Consider the following 12,401-nt stretch of genomic DNA (forward strand, 5'->3'; position numbering starts at 1 on the left):
AAGGAAGTGCCATTTAACAAAGATATGTATGAATACAGTAAATCTTGATCAGTGTTAACCATGTGAACATTAACACCACCCTTTGACCCACCCCTTTCCTTTTCTTAATTTTGTATTATGTACAATTACTTCTTGAATGTATTCTCTTCCTCTTCCCTTTTCCATTTGTCTCCCTTTCTCTTCTTGGCCTCATCCCCTCTCATTAATATACCTCTTTCCTAGTGCTTAGTTTGTTGGGCTTTGATGTAGTCTTTCTGAAAATTATGCTACTTGAACTTTCCAATGAGTCTATTATACATCAGTTAATTCATTGATAGCCACTTGCATAACTCCCAACATATTTACTTTGTCTTGACAACTTCTTTTTGGGTTAGAGTCCTTATTCTTAGGTGACACATCAACATCTAGAGGTATATCTAACAATAATATGCAGCATGTAGTTTCTTTAAAATTGAATTAATCTCTAAGTAACTTACCATGAGAAAGCATCTTTACAATGTTAAATTTTCTCATTCTTATGACCTCTTTATCTACTTTCCTCTCAGGTCTTTTATATTTGTCAGGGAAATCTGGTTTGACTTCCATATATTTTATGTAATAATATTTAAAATATATTTTTATTTTTGTAATTGTGAATAAAATGTGTTGTTTCTAAGCTCCTTGCAGATGGCTAGTTATCATCAATTGTAGTGAAATAAAATTTTGACTTATCAGAGCACACTCATGTGAATAATAGATTATACTACAAACTAATAAAATCTAAATGGAAGCTCAGATATTAAGTGTTGGTTTCTGAAAGATGTAGCATATGAAATCATCTTTCTCATTGGTTCAGGACCTGTTTGTGTTGGAAGCTGATGAATCACATAAGTAACCCATAAGTACACTGAGATTACACATAACTAACAGTAGCTTATTGCATAAACACACTGAAAACTAATTTGGAGTATATTTTTCTAGTCAACAGGCAAGTTTCAACTAATTGAACATAATTGAGACAAGACCACACTAAAGCTACCAGCACAACTATGTTTATTGCAACATTATTTACTATAGCTAAGATATGGAACCAACCCAGATGCCCCTCAGTGGATGAATGGATCAAGAAAATGTGGTATATATACACAATGGAATTCTATGCCTCCATCAGAAAGAATGACATTGCCCCATTTGTTAGGAAATGGAAAGACTTGGAAAAAAATATATTAAGTGAAGTAAGCCAAGCCCAAAGAAATATAGGTCCATGGTTTCCCTTATTTGCAATAATTAGTATATGTATGAGTCAAGCAGAAAAGGTCAGATAAGGTGATGTTAGGAAAATGAACCCTAAGATATGTATTTAAATGCTTTTTTTTCTTTCATGCATTTGTTTCTAACGCATTTATAACATTATTTCTTTGTTGCTTTGTATGTCCCTCCCCCACAGTATAACCTCTGCTTTCACTGTATTTGATGTCGATATAATTTGCGGAGGGGAAGGAGAAAAACATGTCATTTAAATAAGGGTACAGGTGGACCTGTGGCAACAATGAGAAGTACAAGTAGTCATGTTGAAAACGAACTTTACAACTTTGTTGTGGGGAGGGGAAGATTGGGTGGGGATTCTGGGGGACGCTGGGAAGGGATGGGAAGAGTAAACAAAGGAGGAGGCTACAATGCTTGATAAGAAATGTACTCATTATCTTGCCTATGTAATGGTAACCCCTCTGTACAGTATTTTTACAATAAAAAATAAATGAAAAAGAAAAAAATAAACATAATTGAGAATTAGCCAATCATTGGCAGCCAACTGGATATTCTGCAACTAAGCAAATGTTTACTATAATCAATAAGATTTTTTAAAGTTTTTCTTCTGTTTGATCCTCCAAAATTCACTAATGACATTGCTAAGTGGAACTTTCCCAAATTCTATTGATTATGAATTCTGTTTAGTGTGTGCTTCCCAATTCACAAACCATTCTTTATTCAAATAAACCAGTAAATTTCATTTAACAAAGTTTTGGTTTTAAAAGATTATTTTTTCTGTCAGTCGTGGGGCCTGAACTCTAGGCCTGGACTCTGTCCCTCAGCTCTTCAGGTCATGGCTAGCGCTCTACCACTTAAATCACGGCACCACTTCTGGCTTTTTCTCCTTATGTAGTGCTGAGGAATTGAACCCAGGGCCTTGTTCATGCAAGGCAAGCACACTACCACTGAGCCACCTTCCCAGTCCCTAAAGGATTAAAATTTATATGCTAATGCTGAGGTAGATCTCAGGTCAAAAGTATAGTTGGGGCCCATTTGATTAGACATAGTTTATGAGCGGCTGAATACACACATGGATTATGTCCCATTGTAATACTTTAAGAACTTTCCCAAGTATCTTACTGATGTTATCTCACATTCAAATACTTACAAGTTGGTCTAGTACATATGTATGTGTGTGTTTAATTGAATTTTTAAGAACTACATATTGTTTTACACATTACACAGAAAATGTTACAGAATAGAGCTTTAGTTGGATTATTAGCATTTTCTTCTTTAAGATAATTACAATGATGCTTTGAGTGTGGAAAATAGCTATTTTATTTGGAATGCTAAAATGTCAGCAATAATAACCAAAATATTATTTTAGTTTTATATTTTCATGTTGTACATTCTTTAAAAAAAATCCCCTACAACTTATAATCAATTCCAAATAAGATTGGAAGAAAGTAATTAATCTTTAAAGCAACCAACCTTCAATATGAGAAATGTTATTCTAATTAAGCATTTTCCACTTCTGCAGAAAGGGAGCAAATAAATTAGTGTACTGGGCCTGAGAATTTGATCAAAAGAATAGGTTATGTTAATAGTGCTAAAAAGAAAAAAAATCTCTGAGAGATATAACTAATTCAACTGTCTTTTATTGGATCTGGAAAATAAAGCTTTAGAAGTAAGTCAAAACAAAACAAAACGATAGAACTAGAATCCCTATACTTTTTGGATACTTGTAGTTCAAATTATGGAGATTAGATCTGAATCACATTTGTATTTAACTGTTTGTTCACTTTCCAATTAATGCATACGTTCATATAAGTTGCTTTTTAATAACAAGTTACACTTATTATATTTACACCATTAGTGTTTCCTTAAACTCATGAAAAATTATATTCTCTAATAATATGTTACTTCTGTTTTATTTATTATAGTATACTCATTAAAAGCTATTTTCAATGTTATCTTTACTTTCATCTTTATTTACTTATAGTGCAAAAAATGTGATATGGATATGGCACTGTGTTCACACTACTAATTTCATTTTCTTTCACTCTGATTATGCTTGTTTATAACTTCACTTATTTTTAACTCATATCAAATGGTTACTATAAAATAAAATAAAAGGCAACATATTGTCTCAGTGGTTCAAGACAGAAAATTAAGAAGAGAAATACATGAATGATTTTTGTCCATTTAAGAAATCAAACATTGAAATATATATATATATATTCATATGCATATATACACAAACACAACTCTCTCAACTCTTGCCACATAGACTATCTACATATCTACTATATATCTATCACCCACTGTATATCCAGCTGTTATCTTCTATCTCTGCTATCTATCTACCAAGTATCTCAATATTACTTATCTGAAATTCTTGGAACCAATATTTTTATTTTTTTCAGATTTTAGAATATGTAGTTTGGCATGCTGTAAGACTACTAAATAAGAAACTTTAAAAACAAAAGTCCTTAGGGTTTTAATTATACAATAATTTACACCACCCTGCCCCATCTTGCCAAGAAAAGGAACTATTTTTGTACATAGTTTAACAATACTGTATAAGCTACCTTTCCACTAGTCAATATCTCTCAGATATAAAATACACTTCTATTGTTTTAGTGGAATTATTCAATTGTTATAATAATATTGGAATAATATGTCAGGTAAGTGGAATTATTCAATTGTTATAATAATATTGGAATAATATGTCAGGTACAGTTGTCAATAATGATTGTCTATGTGGTAATTTGCTCAAAACACATTTGAAGTTCCCACTTTGAATACACTAAAGAACTGTATGTGAAAAGTTCTTAATAGGAATTTAACATCTCAGCAATAATAACTAAGCATATAAATATATGCACTTATTGGAAAGAGAACAAAGCAGATGTGACTCATAGCTTATCTCTGTAATTTGAAGTACACGTACATATTCTTTTTTTGTCAAATTCTTAGGGCCAATATAATGCATAGCTTTATTTTCTCCCTTCCTATATATATGAACTATTAGGACATTCCTAGGAAAGTCCAAATTCTGTACTGAGATTGCCGAATTCTGGGAAAAAATGAATTTATGAAATTGTAAAGTGAAATCTGTGTTAGTTTTACTGTCAAGCCTCAAACTACAAATAATATAAACACAGTGTGTGATGAATCCTTTGTTGAGAATTTTTTAAAAGGCATTAAGCTTGAATATATAGAGGAAAAAATATAACACACAGAGCATTCAGTATTAGCTGTAGACTGAGGTATCCACTTTCAAATATGCACTGAAGGTCTTGGAATATATATCTCTTGCTGAGAAAGGAAAACTCCTGTAACAGAACTCCTGTGATAGTAAAAAGAACATCACTTATAGATCTGCTAGTAAATTTTCTTTCTAGTCATAACATCGATTAAGAACAAAAAGCTCCCTTTATTTTCTTCATATTGATGGTTCAAGCCTATAATCCTAGCTGTTTATGGTACTGAGATGAGGATTGTTGTTTAAGGCATCCTGAGCTCCTACCTTCTTTTAACCATACCAAAACCAGAAACGGAAGAGTGGCTTATGTAGTATAGAACCAGCCTTGAGTAGAAACACTAATGGACAGCACCCAAGCACCCAGACCCTGAGTACAAGCCTCTGTTCACACACACACACACACACACACACACACACACACACATACACACAACTAATAATAATGTGTCTACAGATTGTCACGTGAATATGAAATATTTCCTTCTTTTTATATGAATGCATTTTGAAATGTACCTATTGAATTACATATAATTCCATTGTGAAATGCTTTCCTTAATTTATGCATTAAAATTTAATTTTAAGTGGGTGAAAGTGTTATCTATTAATTTTGTTTCAGGTTAATTCCCAATATTTGGCATTATGTATCTAAGGTGTTAGCTGTGTTTAACAGGGATAGAATGTAACTCACAATTCTTCTATTACTCCTGTTAATATCTGGCTCTGGTCCTACTCTCCACATTTGCATAGATCCCTTGTGCTTTTTCCTGACCTGTTCAATTTTTCAAATAAAGGGTATCCTTAACAACTTTTTCTACTAGACTTAGCTGATTTTCTGGTACCCTTAATTCATTATATGTTTCAATGGCTGGGTTGTCGTATTGTACTATAAAATTTATTTGCCCATTTCCTATTAAAACATTAAGATCCAGTGCAAAAGAGCTATGTAATTTAGTCATTTTATATTGAATTGTCTTATGCATAGTATTTAGTGGTAAGTATTAAATAAATTCTGTGTTGTAAGTAAAATGTATGAAATTAAAAGTTTCTTTTTAAGTTTTTTATTAAACATTCTGAAATATAATTCCTTTATATTCAGTCATGGAGCTTGATCAAAGAGCCTGGATGCTGTTGCTCAGATCTTGCACTTAAGGCTACTTGCACTCAAGGCTAGCACATTACCACTTTAAGCTAAGGCAACACTTCCCATGTTCTGGAGGTTAATTGGAGGTAAGAATTTCATAGACTTTCTGGTCTGGACTAACTTTGAACCGTAATTCTCAGATCTCAGGCTCATGTGTAGCGAGGATTATGGACATGAAAGTTAATTCTTACATTTCAAAAACCCCTCCAAAGTACATTGAAAATGTTTTGTTAAATGTAATGATAGTTAATGATATTCAAGAAAATAATTTTTAAATACATAAAACTTGAAATTATATGTATAATTTTGCTCTTGGAAGGCATTTTAATTCTGGGTGCATCATTATGTTCTTCTTAATTTAATTTAATTTAATTTATGTTTTTTATCCTATACTGGAATTTGAATTCAATTTTGCTTAATTTTTTACCTTCAAGTTTGATGCTCAACCTCTTGAGCCACACCTTCACTTCTGACTTTTCCTTAGTTAACTGAAAATAATGAGTCTCTTGAATTGTCTGTCCAAGCTGGCATTGAACCATGAACTTCAGATCTCAACCTTCTGAGCATGTAAGATTACAGCTATGAAGCACTGGTTCCCTACTCAGAACAATTGTATTCTATGTAAAACAATCATGAAAACAAATGAATAAAGTAGTAGTCCATTTTTTATGACTATGTACTTTTATCAATACAGATATGTTTCTTCAGATGAAAAATATAAACATCATTTTCACGCCTTTGCTATTTTATTATTTAATATAACCATATTGATACTTTCTATTGTATACATATGTCTATTTAGGCATATTCCAAAAGTGCACTTCTTATATCACGAGTCCTATAAATACTTCTTTTGAAAAGTGTATTTTTTAAACAGAGTCTTTAACTTACAGTTCAATAATTATCATTTGCATTGATTAAAATCTCCCCTCGTCTTTAACAATACGCTTTTCTACTTAGAGACACTGTAAATTTTTATGCCTTGTAATGCTCATAACTTAGCATTCTTGTACCAAAGTGCATCTTAATTATTATATTCAAAGACAGTTACTTGACTCCCCCACCCCCAAAGTATTCTTGACTTCCCTCTGCTTTGTTTATGTAATAATGCTAGTTGTTTTTTAGAGCCTCTTGGGTAAAAGTCTGTGATTAATATTCAGTCTGTCTTACTTTGTAATCAGTGTTTCTGAAAGGTTGTTATCAGTTCTCTCCAAGGGCCTTACAAATCCTGAATCAGGAAAACATACCACGGCAATTTAATTAAACTTTGACCTCAGCTTCACATCAATGGCAAAGTTATATACCTACTCATTATCTATGCAGTAAGTGATGGTTCAATCTTTATTTTGCTATTGCAATAGCATGTTTATCTATACATGTATGCATTTGCAGCCACATATTTTAACACATAATATGTAAGTACAGTTGTGAACTGTATACCTGGTTTCACTAAATTGCTTAGCTATCCCTGCCCCTCAAGAAGACAATAAGTTTCATTAAGCAGCCCTTCTGGGACAGTCTATCCTTGTACCTTTCCTGTAAATAGTTGCAAGCCTGATAGCTCTGTAGTAAGTTCAAGATGGTTCGTATTATTTAAATATTATCACAGGTCAGTGCAACCTGTTCAAAATCCTATGTGTCCTGGATAAGTTTAAGTAGCTTCTTTTAAAAGGAACATTAAAATAAGAAAGAAAAAATATATTGAAATTTATACACTGTCAGTAGGAATGTAGAGTTCCATTATTTTCTTAGTAAACCTTCCTGAGAAAAGAGTTCCTACCACAAAAGACTAGAGCTTAACAAGTACAAATGCATAAGTAACTGAAAAATAAAGCCTATATAGTAGTACATGTACTAACCCTAAAGGAGAAAAATAAGAAAAAGGTGTCTCTATATTTGCATGATTTTGTAACATTCTGTCTTTGTGGTTTGTGTTTGCATTGTTTTTTATTTGTGTGTGTATGTGTGTGTGTGTGTGTGTGTGTGTGTGTGTGTGTGTACAGGCTTTTAGTGTGAATTTGGAGTCTCTCCCTCTTACTTAGGTATATCCTGTCAAAGCTGGTGCACTACAACTTAAGTCACATCTTCACTTATGGCATTTTGATGGTTAATTAGAAATGAGAGTCTCATAGACTTTTCTGTTCAGCTTAGCTTCAAACGATCATCCTCTGATCTGAGCCTCCTGAGTAGTTGGGATGACACATATGAGCTGGCACCCTTGATTCTATACTTTTTCTAAAAACATTTCTAAATTATCTACTGTGAACTACTTGCCATGCTCTCTAATTTATCTTATAAAGATATGCAATGTTTTGTGCCATTATTGAACAGATAAATATAGGTGTGTCAACTTACTTATTAAAATAAATAAGCGTTATGATAAATCCTAAATACTTCATGTTAAATAAAAATATTTCAGAGGCCAGGTTATAGATTGTAAGATAGGAATGCCAAGATGCTAACTTAGTTCCTCACAAAAATAATGCAAGTAAGCAGTCATCACCACAGAGTGTAAGAAAATAAAGCTTATCATAAAGAGAGAAGGGAAACATTTTGAGAAACAATGTCATGGTGTTAATGGTCTCTGTGATCTTAACATACATATTTTGAAGTGAAAAAATCAGCAATTGTAAGCAAATATTCAGAAATGCTTTTGAGGATTTTATTTCTTTTTCACTTAATTTCTGATTTGACAAGTGAACAGGTTTAAATCATTAAATAGAATGCTTATGCCATTAGGTCTTATTTTATATATTTTAAGTGGAAATTTACCTAAAATATAATGAATCACTCAAGTATGTTGACTTTTCATGAATTACTTACTCAGTAATTTGTGTCTATAGGAAAACAAGTTCAGGTAACATTCAGCACTTAGTTATTTCAACGTAGATTTCAGAAATAACCATTTTTCATAAGGGATGTGTCAGTTTATATCCTTTAATGTGAAGTATAATGTGTGCATTGTTGATTTATAAAGTTTATGAGTTTATGAAATTTTTTTGAGTTCACTAAAACTGATATTTGTCTGAGACACAGATAACAAAGGAACATGGACCCCGGTTCTTTTTTAAGAAAAAACAATCAGCAGGAACAAAAATCAAACCACAGAAAGGGCTTTGTGAGCAAATTGTGATGAATTGTCAGCATACAGGTAGGATTCGGATCAATTTCAAATTTTTCAATGCCTACTGTAAATTATTTTGACTGAAATCTAAGTGGTTTACTTGCATCCTCACCCTACATCCCATATCTGAAGATTATCTTTCATAGTCTTATTAATGATGTCTTTCTGAAGCTTCTAGTGTTACCTGCTCAACATTTTTTAGGTCTAGATCAAATATTGATATAAACTGTAATACTTTCCTCAAATAATGTATCACATTTTGGTCCAGTGTCTTCTTTCCTACCTCTGCAATTAACCACAGATATGCTTCAAAAGGAAGAAATAACTTTTTGTCATTGAATTCATCCAGTTTGTATGAAATTGGTTTATATGATTAGAATGAAGTATATAAGTTAATACATTAATGAATAATTAATGATTATGCAATGATTCATCTCACTTAAACCACCCTAATTAAGGGCTGGTAAGTTGGCTCAGTGGTAGAGTGCTTGCCTTGCATACATGAGGCCCTGTGTTTGATTCCTCAGCACCATATAAGCAGAAAAAGGTGGAAGTGGTACTGTGGCTCAAGTGGTAGAATGGTAGCCTTGAGCTGAAGAGCTGAGGGACACCGCCCAGGCCCAGAGTTCAGGCCCCACGAGCAACAAAAACCAAAAACACGCTAACTAATAAAAATATTATTTCTTTTTAATATCATACTCAGCACAGTTTCTGAAACTTAGTGCTAAATTTCTATCACACTGACAAATACAATCCAAGATGATACAACTAGATGTATTTATTGGTTGCCTACAATATACCAAAGAATGAAGCTTTGTAGTTTAACATATGGTTACATTTAACTTCTGTGTGTTTATTAAGTAACATCACAATACCTGATTAAGGGAAGTGGAACTAATCAGAAATGTTATGTGATTATTAAAGGTCATGCACTAATAAATAGAGTAACAACTCACTCCAGGAAAGAGCTTTTCCAGAGTAGAATGGGAAATAGTAAATGGTTATGTTGAAAATAAGTTTTCTTTTTTTGCGGGGGGAAGGGTTCCCGTCGTGGGGCCTGAACTCTGTGCCTGGGTGCTGTCCCTCAGCTCTTCAGCTCAAGGCTAGCGCCCTACCACTTGAGCCAAAGTACCACTTCCAGCTTTTTTTCTTTTTGCTTATGTGGTGCTGAGGAATCGAACCCAGGGCCTCAGTCATGCAAGGCAAGTGCTCTACAACTGAGCCACCTTCTCAGCCTGAAAACAAGTTCTCTATGTAGAGAAATACAAGAGTGTATTGAAGAAACTTTCACGTGATTGAAGAAGCCATTTTTAGGGAATATAGTGTGACTATAGAAGCAGGCAAAACAGAAAAGAGTGACAAATAATCATACAGTTAATTTGAAGAAATATATAGACAATACAGAGATACTTATTTTAAGCTTTGTGCCTGAGGAAGAATTAAGAATTGACATGGTATTATACATATGCAGAATTTTTTAAAGAAATAAAAATTATGAAGTTACTGAGATTACTCATATTTGTCAAATATGAAAGTATTTAAAGAGAGAGTCTATTTTTCTTTATTTTTTTTCTTCCCCCATCTCTATTTCAACTCAATATCTTGTACCTGTTCATCTGGTGTTCTTTCACTTGGACCATGTCTCCAGTCTTGCTTTTCTTGCTGAGAATTTTAGAAATAAAGTTTAGTGGACTTTGTTGCCTGGGCTGTAAAATAATGAGAAACTGCCTCTATGATGATGTGTCTCTTTTGCCTTTTACTGAAACCATCTGTCCTCCCTACAGCCATGATCCTCTGCCTCAGCCTCCTGACTAGCCAGAATTAGATGCATGAGCCACTAGCAGATGGTCTGAAGCCAGATATGCAATAGATCATTTAATGTATGATCAAGATATTTGGTCAAGTCTAAGAAGATAAGTAATTGTGAATCAAAATAGAAGTGTCTTTAAATGTCTAGTTCAGGACAAGTAAAGTTCTGAGTTTCATAACCCAAGTGTTCTGTGAACTGAACTATCCTAAATCAACAAAATTCTGTTATTCTGAAATTTGCAATAGGCCACAGAATTACCACACCCCTCTGTGTTTCATAGAACCAAAGGAGATGCTTCTGAAAAATAAAATAAAAGAAAGGAGCATAATCTAAGTATGTAACTCAACTTAGCAAGCTGTTTAAATAAAGGACAGAAGTTAATAATATTTGTTGTTTATAACTAAGGTTTATGTGGGTTTTGCTTGGTTCTCCTAGAGATTTTCTTTTGGGTGGGTCCAGTTGTGGGGCATGAACTCTGGGGCTGGGCACTGTCCCTCAGCTCTTCAGCTCAAAGCTAGCACTCTACCATTTCAGCCACAGCGCCACTTCCTGCTTTTTTCTTTTTGCTTATGTGGTGCTGAGGTATCAAACCCAGCTCCTCAGTTATGCAAGGCAAGCGCTCTACCACTGAGCCACCTTTCTAGCCCTCTTCTAGAGATTTAAAGGAATGAATACAGGGTTTGGGACAGAGTTTGCATGGTGCAGCATTTGTCCAACATGAGAAAGCCTTAAGTTTTAGTGCCTAATACTTCAAACATAAAGAGATCTAGAATTCCATCAACTCCAAACTCTGTAGTTATTTGTGATGTTTGAGAAAGGGTAATTCCGTAAGAAAACAAAATTAGCTTCCACATTCAGAAAATAATACAAGGTAAGAATTTAATGCTTCATCTGTATAAAACACATTTTTACTTTTAAATCCACTTTGCGAATGCATTCCAACTTTATCCCGTGCCTTGCACTTTATTTATTTTAAACTTTTTTGTGATGCTTTGAAGTAATATACAATGAACTACAATTGAATTCTTGCCAATTAGCTAAGCTTTCTGGCTGACAGGATATCAGGTAATATGTAGTTTCTCAGAAATATATTTGAAAATACAGAGCCAGTAGTGTGTACAAAATCAGGTCATTAAAGTTAATGAACTTTTACATTGGCAGTTTTCAGAAATTATGCCAATTAAAATGGAATACATTTGGCCACTAACATCTGGTATTATTCAAAGATTTTAATGTCATATAAATGAAAAACTAGTTAATAGGAAGAATGAGGATAGCATATCTGAAAGACATTTCTCTTCCACAAATCATGCCTTTGCTGTTTTCCCCACAATATACAGTTTTGTTACCTCAACTCTGGAATGAGACCCTGCACATTACTGCCATATCCTGCCTGAGCATCAGGGAACAACCACCAATTGGTCACTAAGGAAATTTTCATCATGGCACAGAAGGAAATGGCTTTCACTCAGACCACATGAGAACACAGATCATTGTCAGAGAAATCTCCCTAAATGTAAGGAAAATGTGCTTTACATATGATTGGAAAAGCCGCAGATTACATCGGAGCTGCTGCCAAATTAATTTTCCTATTTAATATAATTTCTCTGTCATAACAACCCTGATATCATTATCAGTGTGAACAACCCTTTGGTTGATCAGATTTGATCATTAATTCATGGATAGAGTTCCAAAGAATTATTTTGTAGTCCATGTAAGTTACCCTTGCACTATGGGTTCCCCCAATTTCTCTTTAGCAAATGAAATATCCCACTGAGATACGATATAAACCACTTGAAGTGACTGAATGCTACAGAGTATTTTATCCCTA

This window comes from Dipodomys spectabilis, unplaced genomic scaffold (genome assembly GCF_019054845.1).
Source record: "Dipodomys spectabilis isolate Male_0828 unplaced genomic scaffold, ASM1905484v1 ptg000421l, whole genome shotgun sequence".
Lineage (NCBI taxonomy): Eukaryota > Metazoa > Chordata > Mammalia > Rodentia > Heteromyidae > Dipodomys > Dipodomys spectabilis.